Source organism: Trichosurus vulpecula, chromosome 3 (assembly GCF_011100635.1).
Source record: "Trichosurus vulpecula isolate mTriVul1 chromosome 3, mTriVul1.pri, whole genome shotgun sequence".
Taxonomy (NCBI): Eukaryota; Metazoa; Chordata; class Mammalia; order Diprotodontia; family Phalangeridae; genus Trichosurus; species Trichosurus vulpecula.
The window spans coordinates 438,898,630-438,911,681 of record NC_050575.1 but is presented as its reverse complement, the minus strand read 5'-3'; positions in this window follow the sequence as shown (position 1 = coordinate 438,911,681).

Genomic DNA, 13,052 nt, shown 5'->3' with positions numbered 1-13,052 from the left:
TTTGGAATGGACCCTCAAGGTTATCAGGTACAGAAGGGTCAAACTCACAGATTGAAGGCTGTATGCAGCCCCCAACCTTACCCAGCACAGCAGAACAAAATAAAAATATAATTGGGAGATGTTTAACAAAATATAAAAATACAAGACAACATAGAAATGGTAATTTGTGGTTTTCAGTGTCAATATTCAGCCCTCAAGGATTCATTTCTATTTAAGTTTAACATTGATCTAGTAGAACTCTTCTAATTTTACCAATGAGCAAAGTGAGGCCCAGAGACATTAAATCATTGGACCAAAGTCATATAGGTTAAGTGACAGCCACATTGTGTGATGACTGACTTTGATAGACTTGATTCTTCTCAGCAATGCAAGGACCTAAAACAATTCCAAAAGACTCATGATGGAAAATGCCATCCACATCCAGTGAAAGAACTATGGAGTCTGAATTCAGAGTGAAGCAGACTATTTTCTTTTTTTTGTTTGTTTTGTTTGTCTGTTTGTTTGTTTTCTCATGGTTTCTCCCACTTATTATAATTCTCCTACACAACATGACTAATGGGAAAGTATGTTTAATAAGAATGTATGTGTAGAGCCTGTATCAGAATGTAGGCCATCTTGGAAGGGAGTGGGGAAAGTTTAAAACTTTTGGAAGTGAATGGTGAAAAATAAAAATACATTAAGTAAAAAAAAAAAAAAAGAAATGCCTGTTCTGATTTCCCATCATGACTTCAAATTGTGGGTTCTTAATATCAATGAAATAAAGTCAGATAAGTTGGTCATTTGATAGCATTTATTAAATGCTTACTGTGTACCAGGCACTGGGTACAAAGATTTTGAGAGCCTTATCAATTTTAGAAGGCTCTAAGTACAGGCCTAGAATAGGACTATGTATATTTCAGTTGAATGGTTTATCACTAAAGGGGTTAGAACTCTGTTAATGGGTCGTGGTGCTGGTAGTGTTTCTTTGTTTTCCCAAGAAGAACTCAAGCCTGGCTACTAAGGCTTAATGGAGTTGTACTCTTCATCAGCAAAGGGAATACTAAAGAGAACAAAATTACTATCCACAAAATATTGAAGTAAGAAAGAGAATTGTGACCCACCAGGGACGTATAACTAGGCTGGAGAAAGTTCTTGCCTAGTTGAAGTCAAATCTGTGGAATCATGATTTTCAGTGAGCCACTCAAAAACAGACCAGCAACACTTTGCTCTTTGATACAGTTCAAAGGTAATCATTCTTTTTTGGTCAGGAAATACAAATAAACAAACAAGTCTTTCACTTTCCTAAGCTGATTGGAGATGCTCTTTTTGAGGTTTTGTGTGTGTGTGTGTGTGTGTGTGTGTGTGTGTGTGTGTGTAGGTCAGTGTATACAAACATAAATGTAGATATAGATAGATGTATATAAACACGTATGCATCGATATTATATATATACATATTTAGATGTTTGCATGTATTTGCATATTGCAGATATAAACATTAGATGAATTTTCTGTAGGTGAAATATATAGGATGAGTCTCTATATAAACATACATATCTACGTACATACACACATACAAATCTATGTCTCTTGTTATTGTTGAGTCCTTTCAGTCATGTCTGACTCTTTGTGACCCCGTTTGGGGTTTCCTTGCTGAAGATGCTGGAGTGGTTTTACCATTTCCTTCTCCAGCTCATTTTTACAAATGAGGAAATGGAGGCTAACAGGGTTAAGTAACTTGCCCAGGGCCACATAGCTAGTAAATGTCTAAGGCCAGATTTAAACTCACAGAGATAAACCTTCCTGATTACAAGCCCTGTGTATATATTTATACATATACACACATGTATATATGTATGTATATGTATTGTGCATTATGTATGTATATGTATGTTAAAATGTACATATATACATGGAAGCATGCACACACATATATACACATACAGCCTCTCCATCTACTCAGATCATATCCATTATTCATTCAAGGTTTATCTTTAGTCTAGGCTTCACTAAGAAATACCCTCACCTCCTGATTCTCATTTCTTTTTTCGTAATTCTGTAGCAGCTATAGTTTGGTTTTGCCTGAATATTTCTTGTCTCATGGACTCTGCATTGTTTGACACATCCTCATTTTCAGGCAGTTGAATTCTTAGATAAGCTTTGTTGCTGTCTGTTGTAATCTCTTAATTCTCCTTTTCATTCCCCCTCCTCTCTAGCTATGGTTTCCTTATTAATATAACATTTTGGATTTCCTGTTTTATTTCTTCCAAGTGCCTTTTTAGTCTTTGTGCCCTGAACACTCTTTTTTCTCAGGTTGTACTTGGGATTGTGTGGTTACTCTTTCTTTGGTTTATCTCAAAGGCTTCTGTATTAACTATGGTGCCTAGCTTCCTCCTGGGTAACCAGAAGACAATTAATAACTGCTAATAGATAGACTTTTCTGCATTGGCCTGTTTTGAGTTATTTTCCCAAAGAAATTGATTTGAACAGACTGAACCTAAACTTGAGCTGTGTCTCTAAAAACTCCTCTGAATGTTGTTGTCACATCACCCAGTCTAAAACTTATCCTCAATCACAGTCTCTATTTCCCACCACATTTTTTATAGCAATCTGTGAGAGAGAGAAAAAAAAGCAGGCATCTTGTTGGAAACTATTTATAGAAACTTTCTGATGAAGTGATGCCATGCACTGATTGCTTTTGAAAGGCAGGTCAGTGGAGAATCTATAGATGGTATTCTCCATTCAACAGTTGCTAAGGAATAAGAAGGTCTGAAGAGTTCTTCTTTATTGGTCATTCAAATGAAGGCATGTTAAGCACAGTTTCAAAATGAAACCTAGGCAGATTAACCTTTGGACTTACTGGGTAAATTTTTCTTTAAAGATAACCATAAAGGGATCCCATCAATTCAGTTCATAAATTCATCATTTTTGAGTTGGAAGGGACCTGAGAAGGTCACTGATTCCAACTTACTCATTTTACAGATGTGAAAATCAAGACACTAAGAGATTCCATGTCCTGCCCAGTCATGTAGTTATAAGTGAAGGAGGTAGGATTTCTGTTTTCGAGCATAGTGTTCTATTCACAGTACCATGCTGTCTCTCCAATTCAGTATGACCCACAAAAAATTAACCAAACACTTATCATGTGAGAAGAATTGTCCTGGGCATGGGATAGAAAAGTCCAAAGATTAAACAGTCCCTTCTACTGGATGGCAAAAGCAACAGTTATTCTATGTTTTCTCCCTACCCAGGGTATTTCCCCCCAAGAAAAATCATAGTAAATCAACAAGGTCGTTCTTTGGCTTTCCCAGCCTCCCCCTTCCTGTATCTTTCATTCTTCTTGGTTACTTTTTTATCTTTATAATCAGGTTGTAGTCCCTTTCCAGAACCTGTTTTCAGTTTTCTTCTTCATTCACAGTAAGGCAAAACCACTGAAACATTTTCAGTTGCTCCCCCTCCCAGGGTCAATTGTCTTTGAAAAGGGATAAGGAGACCTGGTGTGATGGAAGGAGCACTGAATAAGAAGTCAGATTCCCTGGGCCTCAACTCAATCATTAACTTATTGTGTCACCAGAGGATAATCATTTCACCTACCTAAGCCTTCATTTCCTCTTAAATACAATGACAAGTGTGGACTAGATCAGGGTGGGGAACCTGCAGTCTGGAGGCCACATGAGACCCTATAAGTCCTCAGGTGCAGCCCTTTGACTGAATCCAAACTTCACAGAACAAATCCCCTTAATAAAAGGATTTGTTCTGTAAAACTTGGACCCAGTCAAAAGGCTGCACCCAAGGACCTAGAAGGCCACATGTGGCCTTGAGGCTGCAGGTTCCCCATACCTAGACTAAATCTGTAAGCTTCCTTTCTGCTCTAACAATGCAGTATTGACCAGTAAATTTATAGTTGTTTGGTGCCATGGATTTCACAATGTTTCTGAATTGATGCTGGTAGGTAGTTATCTAATCCTCCTGTCCAGAAAGTTTCCGGGATCTATCCTAAAAGTAGCAATCTTATTCTGATGAAAGCTAATATTCCTAAACAACAGATATTTCTCTAAGAGGCTGCAGATATCTGAGAACTGAAGAAGGGGGCTTAGTGTTTATTCAAATGTGTTCAGATTGGACAAAATCAAACTTCTTTTTTCAACGCGACTACCCTGGCTTCTTATTTTGAAAGGATGCGGAACGAGATGCCCACACAAAGTTCTTGGAAGAGAGTACTGTGGGAACAAGTGAAATGGACTGTTCCTCTAATCATCATTAAATATTTAATGAGTTCAATGTATGTGTTAAGTGCAGAGAAAACCGAGAAGCTGCAGACACAATCCCTGCGCTAGAAAGATCCAACTCATTGTGAAAACATAACTCAGACATTCCAAAACACTAACCCAAGTCAGCATGTTGTAAGGAGCAAGTGAGTGATAAAGGCTTCAGTTCAAGAGAGGGCACCATCCACCAGGACTAGAGAGGCTGAGGAAAGCTTTTAGAGGAAACCGACCTTAAGATGAGTCTTAGGAAAAAAAAAGGTGGAATTGGATAAGTAGAAAAGATCTGGAAGTAGATTCCAAACAGGAAGACAAAGTAAGGAAAGGCATGGAAATGCTTCTAAGTAACAATAATAATAGAATCTAAGAGTTAAAATGAAAACTTTCACCCTAGTATTTGAACCTCCTCTCTAAAATCCCTTACAAGATATTATCCTGTCTCTAACTAAAGTCTTCCCCAATGAGGGGCTAACACATGTTGAGGCAGCCCATTTAACTTTTGGATATTTCAATTATTAGTAAGTGGTTCTATGTATAAATATAAAATTACCCTATTTGTAACCTATCGATTCTATATTTTCCATCTGTTGGGACATGGAATGTGTTTTTATATGATTAATAATTATTGAACCCATGGTAACTCCTAGTGATCACCATTTTCTAAGAGCTCATAAAGATCTAATTAATAATCAGTTCAAGAAGATTTTTAAAGTTAGTATAAACCTTAACAGCACATCGTTTTCTGTATCTTTTTATTTTCCCCTCAGTTTTGAAAATTAGAATACTATTTAACCTCCTGGTAGCTCACTCATTTTCCATATTTCCTCAAAGATTACTGATCATGGGTCATTGACAGTATCTGCAATTTCTTTCTATAATACTTTGTTTGTCTGAAGTTGCTAGGCGTTTGCCTGTACCAATTTCAATTTTCTCTTGTCTTTGTTTGTTCTACTTTTTTCTAATTTTAAGGATCACTCTCTCATAGCAGCTAGGTGGACCAGTAGATGAAGCACCAGGCCTGGAGTCGGGAGGACATGAATTCAAGTCTGGCTTCAGACATTTGCTTACTGTTTCATCCTAGGCAAATCACTTAATTTCTGTTTGCCTCAGTTTCTTCATCTGCAAACTGAGGGTAATAATGACCCTTACCTGCCAGGGTTGCTGTGAGGACCAAATGAGATGATAACTGTGAATCCCTCAGCACAGTTCCTGGGATGTAGTAAGCACTACGTAAATGTTAACTGTTATTATTAGCTGTTATTTAATAGGGAAAAATGAATAGCTGTAAATTCTCTGTTATCTCTTCTGCTGCTGACCACAGGTTACCCTTTCCTTGCTCATTATGTCCTTTTTTGTGCATTAGTGATGATGAGTCAGGAGTTAGGAAAGATTCAACATCAGGAAAGTTCAAAGCATGTTCTTTTAAAAGTCATTGCTTTTCTCTCATAAATTCCTTTGTTTTATGTGTGAGTAATAAAAGCAGACACTCATCAGGAGGAATTCTTGAATAAAATAGGGGCACAGTGTCCATTTCAGGGTGAGCAATCAAATTGTGCAAAGATCTAGAGACAAATCCTGGAGGAATTTGCTTCATTGAGTGTCGAGGGGGAATAAAGAGAAGTATCGAGCAGTCTGAAAGGTGTGTTTAACAACGACTCAAGGAAGCAAATCAAATTAGATCTTTCTTCTCTGATTCATTCCTCACATTACCTTGACTGTAGAAGGCAAGGAGAAAAGCAGATCCATGGCTTTAAATAATGTTTTAATTAAATTTTTAAATTGGTGAACAGAGGATATATTTCAACAGAAATTTATCTACAGCCTGTGATATTCCAAGGACAGTGCTAGGAACTGGGGGGTATGTAGACAAAAATGAAGTTCCTCCCCTCAAGGATCTCACATTCTACTAGAGAATAATATGGTCCTGGGTCCTGAAGACCTCACCCAGGCACAGTAACACACAGTGATCCCTGATCAATGTGAATAAGGGCACTTGTTTTACCAAATGTACCACAAGCAATGTTGCTATTTTATTTAAGATGGTAGAATCAGTCTTAAAAATCTCCCTAGCCTCTTTTCAGCTGCCACATTTTACTAAAATCAGTTGAAAATGATCAAATATCTTCCTGCTTGAATATATTTATCAATAATATTTCAATAGTCCCTAAAATTACCTCAATCACATTTTAAATTCTCTTGATGGAGACAGCTTCCATGTTGGAATTTTAGGGTCAGTTAAGCATTGATAAAATTCTTCACTAACTCTTTCATGCCACAGGGAAGGTTTTCACTAAACTTGAGAGAAGGAATCATTGAAGGATTTTGAGCTGAAAAACAAATGCTTATTATAGCAGAGCTGAATCTGTCACTGAGTCATAGTTAACCTCGTGACAATTGACTAATTGTTTTCTGATTGGGGAATGTTATTGTTAATCCTAAAATAGAAGGCATAACCCAACAAAGGGAAAACAGTGAGCAATTCTGCACTTTTTAATTCATTCAAAACAGCTGGGGAAATAAATGTTTCCGTACAAAGACAGAACCAACTTCCAAGAAAAATAAGATGCTTTGAAACCTACAGAAAGGTTGCCCGGCCTGCTTTCCAGTTATGCAGGTGAGAAACTAATAGAACTGACCTGGCCAAGTACCCGGAAAGCAATGAAGTTTCCTCACTCTACTTGAGCCATGACCAACAAAGTCAAGTGAACTGTCTTGGAGGACAGAGATCAGGTACTGAGTGACCAGAAGAAAGATTACACACCATTCCCAAAATTACTCAAGAGAGAGTGGGAAATAAAAGCACACATTATGGTCAGGACCCAATGAAGAAAGATAAATGCTGGGTAAGGAAGAATCTTCTGCTTTGTAAAGATGTGTATAAGTAGCATGTTCATCAAATGTTCTAATTAGACAAAGCTGGGAAGGATAACTAACATACTAGATAACAGCCAATACCCCAAAAGGTCTGGACAGGCTAGAATACTGAACTGAATCTAATAAGGTGAAAATTAATAAAGATCAGCATTAACTATTATATGTTTCTGGGTGTATGTGTGTATGTGTATTTATTCACTTGTTTATATAAATAAACTCTACCCAGTAATGTAGATTTGAAACAATAGTACTGAAAGGTTATTTGATTTGCCTGGCTATGGTCATTTAACCCTATGTGTCAAAGAAGGGATTTGAACCCAGGTCTTCTTGAAATCAAAGCATGGTTACGTAGCTATTTTGGCATGCTACCTCTTGACACCCTGGATTCAAAGTCCTTCCCTTCGGTTCATACAACTGACTTCACAAGTACAAGAGGAGGGTTATACAGGTGGAGAGTAGTTTATCTGAAAATTGTAATAATAATTCTGGGAGTTTTAATACACTCTTAACATAGAATGAAGTAACAGTGGGATGTAGAGGTCAGAAAGGTCATCTTGGACTTTACTAGCATCATGTTACTTTGGAGAGTAACTATTTATATTCTCACTGTACTATTCTCTAATGAGAACATAGTTTGGGTGTTGTGCTAAGTTTGGCATGTCCCAATTTCGGAAGGACTCCAGAAAGCTGGAAAGCATTTAGAAGAAAACCAGCATGGTGAATGTCAATGGGTCCAAGCTAGACAAATATTCAGGAAGGACCAGGGTATATTTAAACCCAAGAAGAGAAGACTCCAGAGGGTCCTGATGGCTCTGTTGGAGTATTTGGAGGATTGTCACATGAGGAAAAAAAATGAGACTTGCACAATTTGGTTCTAGAGCAAAGGAGGAAGAGAACTTTCAATGAGGCAAATTTCAGCTTGATATTGGTGTGTGGGGGAGGGGATTTTGAAAATAAGTGTCATCCTTAAGTGGCATGGGCTGACTCAGGAATTAATGGTCCTGCCTTACTGTGAGTCTTAAAGTAGAGACTGAGCTCCCACTTTCTAAGCATGTTATAGTAGGAGTCTGAGATGGCCCAGAAGGCCATGGATATTTCTTCAGAATCAGAGTATCACAGAGTTGAAAAGGAATCTCAAAGGCCTTCTGATCCAACTTTTGAGGAAGATTAAATTATGGAATGAAATAAGGTCAGGGATGCTGTAGAGTGCATTGGGTCTATGCAGTTTCTCCTCCATTTTAGGGAACTGTTTGCTTCTGTGACTATATCATTCTCCAGACCATGAATCCAAACTCCTGTGGTACAGGGGAGAAAGGAAATCAGGAATCAGAAGACTTCGGTTCAAATCATACTCCTGCATTAATTCATGAGTTCATGTTATCAATACCAAGTGACTTTGTCCAAGTCATCTTCCCTTGCGGGCCTCAGTAGTAATATGACGGCATTGGACTAAATGATCTCTAAGGTGCCTCTCAGTTTTAAATCATATGAGCTGCTGTTACCTTGAGCCCAAAATTCTTCTGCCCCTAAACTATGCCTTAACAGAGGTAGCATTGGATTTCGAATACAATAGACGTAGATTTTAAAGTTGTTTCTGCTATTTACTACCTTTGAAACTTTGGACAAGCCATGTAATATCTTTGGTCCTCAGTTTTCTCATCTGTCAAATGGCAGCGTTGGACTTAAAATTTTTTCAAACCTAAATTGTATCATTCTGTTATTTATTTATTAGTGCCAATTGCCTCCTTTACTTCTTAAGTCACTTCATCTCTCTGACCCTTGCCTGATCCAGTGACCTTGCTTCCTGATGATTTTCTTTAATACACTGGTGTGGACATCTTCATCATTATCCTGGACCATAGGGAAACTTGAGACCATTCGAGGAAGGAGGCAAAACCCTACCTACCTCGGGAAAGAACATGAAGAGAATTGTGTTGGTCCACCACTGGGGCCAGAGGATGGCCCCATTTCACATTCACAGACTGCCTTCTTCAAAAATGGCCCTGCTGGGATATAAGTTGCAGATTTATTTAAAGAGATGATACCGATTAGAACTCTAACAGAGCTGCCTAGAGGTATCTACTTGAAAAGACTTGACTTTTTGAAACACTTGATTGTCAGTATCAAAACAGCCTCTTTCAGCTGAGTGGGGAGATGTGATAGGTCAGAATGGAGCCTATTTTTAGCTTGAAAAACCACTGAACCAGAGAAAACTATAAAAGCTTGGCTGCCATAACAACACCCAAGTCTTAAGTCTCTGTGTTGGAGATTGTCATGACACTTTCCCTGAAAATCTGGGGCACATATATCCTAGAAACGTGGTTTCTGGAATGTTGCCTTTTCCAAGCTTTACGGTCTCTCTCTCTCTCTCTCTCTCTCTCTCTCTCTCTCTCTCTCAAGAGGACTTGAGTTTTTAGTCTGAGTTATAAACCAATCACTCATCAGACTTCAAATGGAAAATCCTTTAAGGAAAGTCAGTTTCTAAGGTTCCTCTATTTTGTTGCTCTCTGGGAAAATGATTCCCTGGGAATAATGGAAGTATTTTCAAGGGGGCTCATTTAGTTAATGAAAGCTAGTAATGCCTAGCTTATACCTCACCTCTTCCGTGAATACTTGCCTATAGTATATAAGGTACTTATAGGCACAGTTCATGTCAATGGTATCTGTATCTTTGTCGGCCATACATGATGACTAGCACATAGTAGGCACTTAACAAACGCATGCTGAATGATTTGTAATGGCAGTCTGCACAAGCTGTAGGCCACGTCACATTGCACTAAGTGGGGCTACACATAAACATTCAGCACTTTAGCACATACCATTTTGTGTTATTCTCTTTTTTAGGTGGGGCAGTAGGTGGCTCAGTGGATAGAGTGCTGGGCTTGTCACGAAGTCAGGGAGTCAGGAAGACCTAAGTTCAAATCCAGCCTCAGATATTTTCTAGCCATTGTGACCCTGGGGAAGTCATTTAATCTCTGTTTGCCTTAATCCACTGGAGAAGAAAATGGCAAACCACTCTAGTATCATTGCTCAAATCCAGGCCAGATAGATATAAAATTGGGAAGCATTTTTTTTCTGAAATATTTCTGGCTTTTCCTTCGAAAGCTTTATGGTGGAGAAAGACACTTGCCTTGCCTTGTCCACACCTGTGGATTGGAAGGACAGTGTGGTCCACAGGGTCATGAAGAGTCAGACATTACTGAGCAAAAGTAACTTTTTTGTGTGTGACTATTTTCTTGCTCCTCCCTCCACCATGCCCTGCCTCCCCACCTATTGCATAAGTTCTTTGAAGAGAAGATCTTATTCTCTCCTAACCTGAAAGCAGGTATACAGTAGAAAACCTAGTAAATTCTCTCATAACACCACCCCTACAGGTTGGCCCTCGAATCAGGAAGACGTGAGTTCGAATCCAGCTTCAGATACTAGGTGGGTGACCCTGGATAAGTCAGTTAACCTCTGTCAACTTCAGTGTCTTCAGCTGTAAGACTCAAATGAAATAACACAGATAAAGCACTTTAAGAATCTTAAAGCACAATATAAATGCTGACTACTTTGATGATGAGGATGAGGATGGCTATGTGACCCTGGTCAAGTCACTTAACCTCTGAGCACAGTAAGCAACTCTCTATGACATAGTTGCAGAGAAGGTGGATATGTTCATTGGTAGAAGGAATTTCTTCACCTGGGATTTCCCTATACTGACAAAATTATAAATCTGATCTTTTCCTCCATTGCATTGGTCTGTCAATAAACATTTATTCACCACCTACTATGTGCATGGCACTATGCTGAGGTAAATGCAGGAGATGCAAATGAAGGCAAAACACAGTCCTTGTCCTTGAGGAGGAGCTCACCATCGGACCCAGAGAACAACGCATAACCAGCCTAGAAGCCAAATATCCACAACATATATCATTGATCCACAATGTATGGAAGGTAAAAAAATGAACTAGGGAGCAACAGTTTCATACTAGCTGGCCTTTACATAGCACTTCAAGGTTTGCAAAGCATTTCACAAATATTACCTCATTTTATCATCACAACAAGCCTGGGGGGCAAGTGCTAGCGTCATCCTCATTTTACAGATGAATACCCTGAGATGTCAGTACAGAACAGGGTCAGAAAAATAATCTAGAAGGAGGAAAAAACCTTGCTTTGGCTAATAAGTCACCTCATACAGAAAATCATTCCAAGGTAGGGTCATTTTATGTTGGAATCTGCTGTCCCCCACCCCCTCATCTGCCATCCCATACACTGTGGGGGATCTCAATGGTGTTCCATCATCATAACCAAAGGACACTTTCCGCAATTGGAAACAGAGCCACAAAGTGTCTGGAAAAATCATGTCTGCCTGAATACCTACTTGTTGGTGGCATAAATGGGTATCGAGAGAATGTGGCCAACTGCTAAATGATGAGATGTGGCAAAGAAAGAAAGAGGGAGACAGAGAGAGGAAAGGAGAATGGGAAGAAGGAAGGAAGGAAGGAAGGAAGGAAGGAAGGAAGGAAGGAAGAAAGAAAGAAAGAAAGAAAGAAAGAAAGAAAGAAAGAAAGAAAGAAAGAAAGAAAGAAGGAAACAGAGAGAGGGAAGGAGGATGGGAAGAAGGAAGGAAGGAAGGAAGGAATAAAGAAAGAAAGAAAGAAAGAAAGAAAGAAAGAAAGAAAGAAGGAAAGAAATAAAGAAGGAAAGAAAAAAGAAAAAGAAAGAGAAAGAGAAAGAAAGAAAGAGAGAGGAAGAAAGAAAGAAAGAAAGAAAGAAAGAAAGAAAGAAAGAAAGAAAGAAAGAAAGAGGGAGACAGAGAGAGGGAAGGAGGATGGGAAGAAGGAAGGAAGGAAGGAAGAAAGAAAGAATGAGGGAGACAGAGAGAGGGAAGGAGGATGGGAAGAAGGAAGGAAGAAAGGAAGGAAGGAAGGAAGAAAGAAAGAAAGAAAGAAAGAAAGAAAGAAAGAAAGAAAGAAAGAAGGAGACAGAGATAGGGAAGGAGGATGGGAAGAAGGCAGGAAGGAAGGAAGGAAGGAAGAAAGAAAGAAAGAAGGAAAGAAGGAAAGAAAAAAGAAAAAAAAAAGAGAAAGAGAAAGAAAGAGAGAGAAGAAGAAAGAAAGAAAGAGGAAAACAGAGAGAGGGAAGGAGGATGGGAAGAAGGAAAGAAGGAAGGAAGAAAGAAAGAGAAAGAAAGAAAGAAAAAGAAAGAGAAAGAAAGAAAAAGAAAGAAAGAGAGAGAAAGAAAGAAAGAAAGAGAGAAAGAAAGAAAGCCCTTATCATCGTTTAGTCTCTCCTCTGGAAATGGGTCCTATGAGCATGAAAAACAGCTATGCTCAGATTATATCTATGTCCCCACCAAAGCCTAAACAGGGAATGATTAATCACTGTATTATTCCCATTATAACACGAGGAATTAGTCCAGTCATTAAATAAGGTCTTGGTTACTGCATTATTATTTAAGATAACTATTCATCAGTTTATGTAAAAAAAAAGTACCAGTAAATAAAATAATAGGAAGATATTGGCCAAGCTACGTCCCTGCAGGGTATGTGACATTTCCGCATATTATCATTTGCTGACAGGGACTCATGTCTCTAAAAGCATGAGATTTCTGAGTTTAGATAACACAGGAATACAAAACTTTATTTAATTAATGTACAAACTGTCCTTGGTAGAAAAAATTAGTCTGTGACTTGTGTTCTCTTTTTTTAACTGTGGCATCCATAATAGCTGAGCTCTACCAGAATATGACTAATCCAAAGTGCCCAGTCCTGGGGCATCAGCCCAGAAGAAATATTCACTGTTACCTTTATCCTAAGAATTATTTGTGTGATATGGCTTGGCACTGACTACATTGGATTATAAATTCTTCAAGGGCTGGACCTAATAAGAAATGCCTGTTGATTGGAGCCAGTTTTCTACTGGGGATAAGTTCATAGTAACAAGAGTAGAT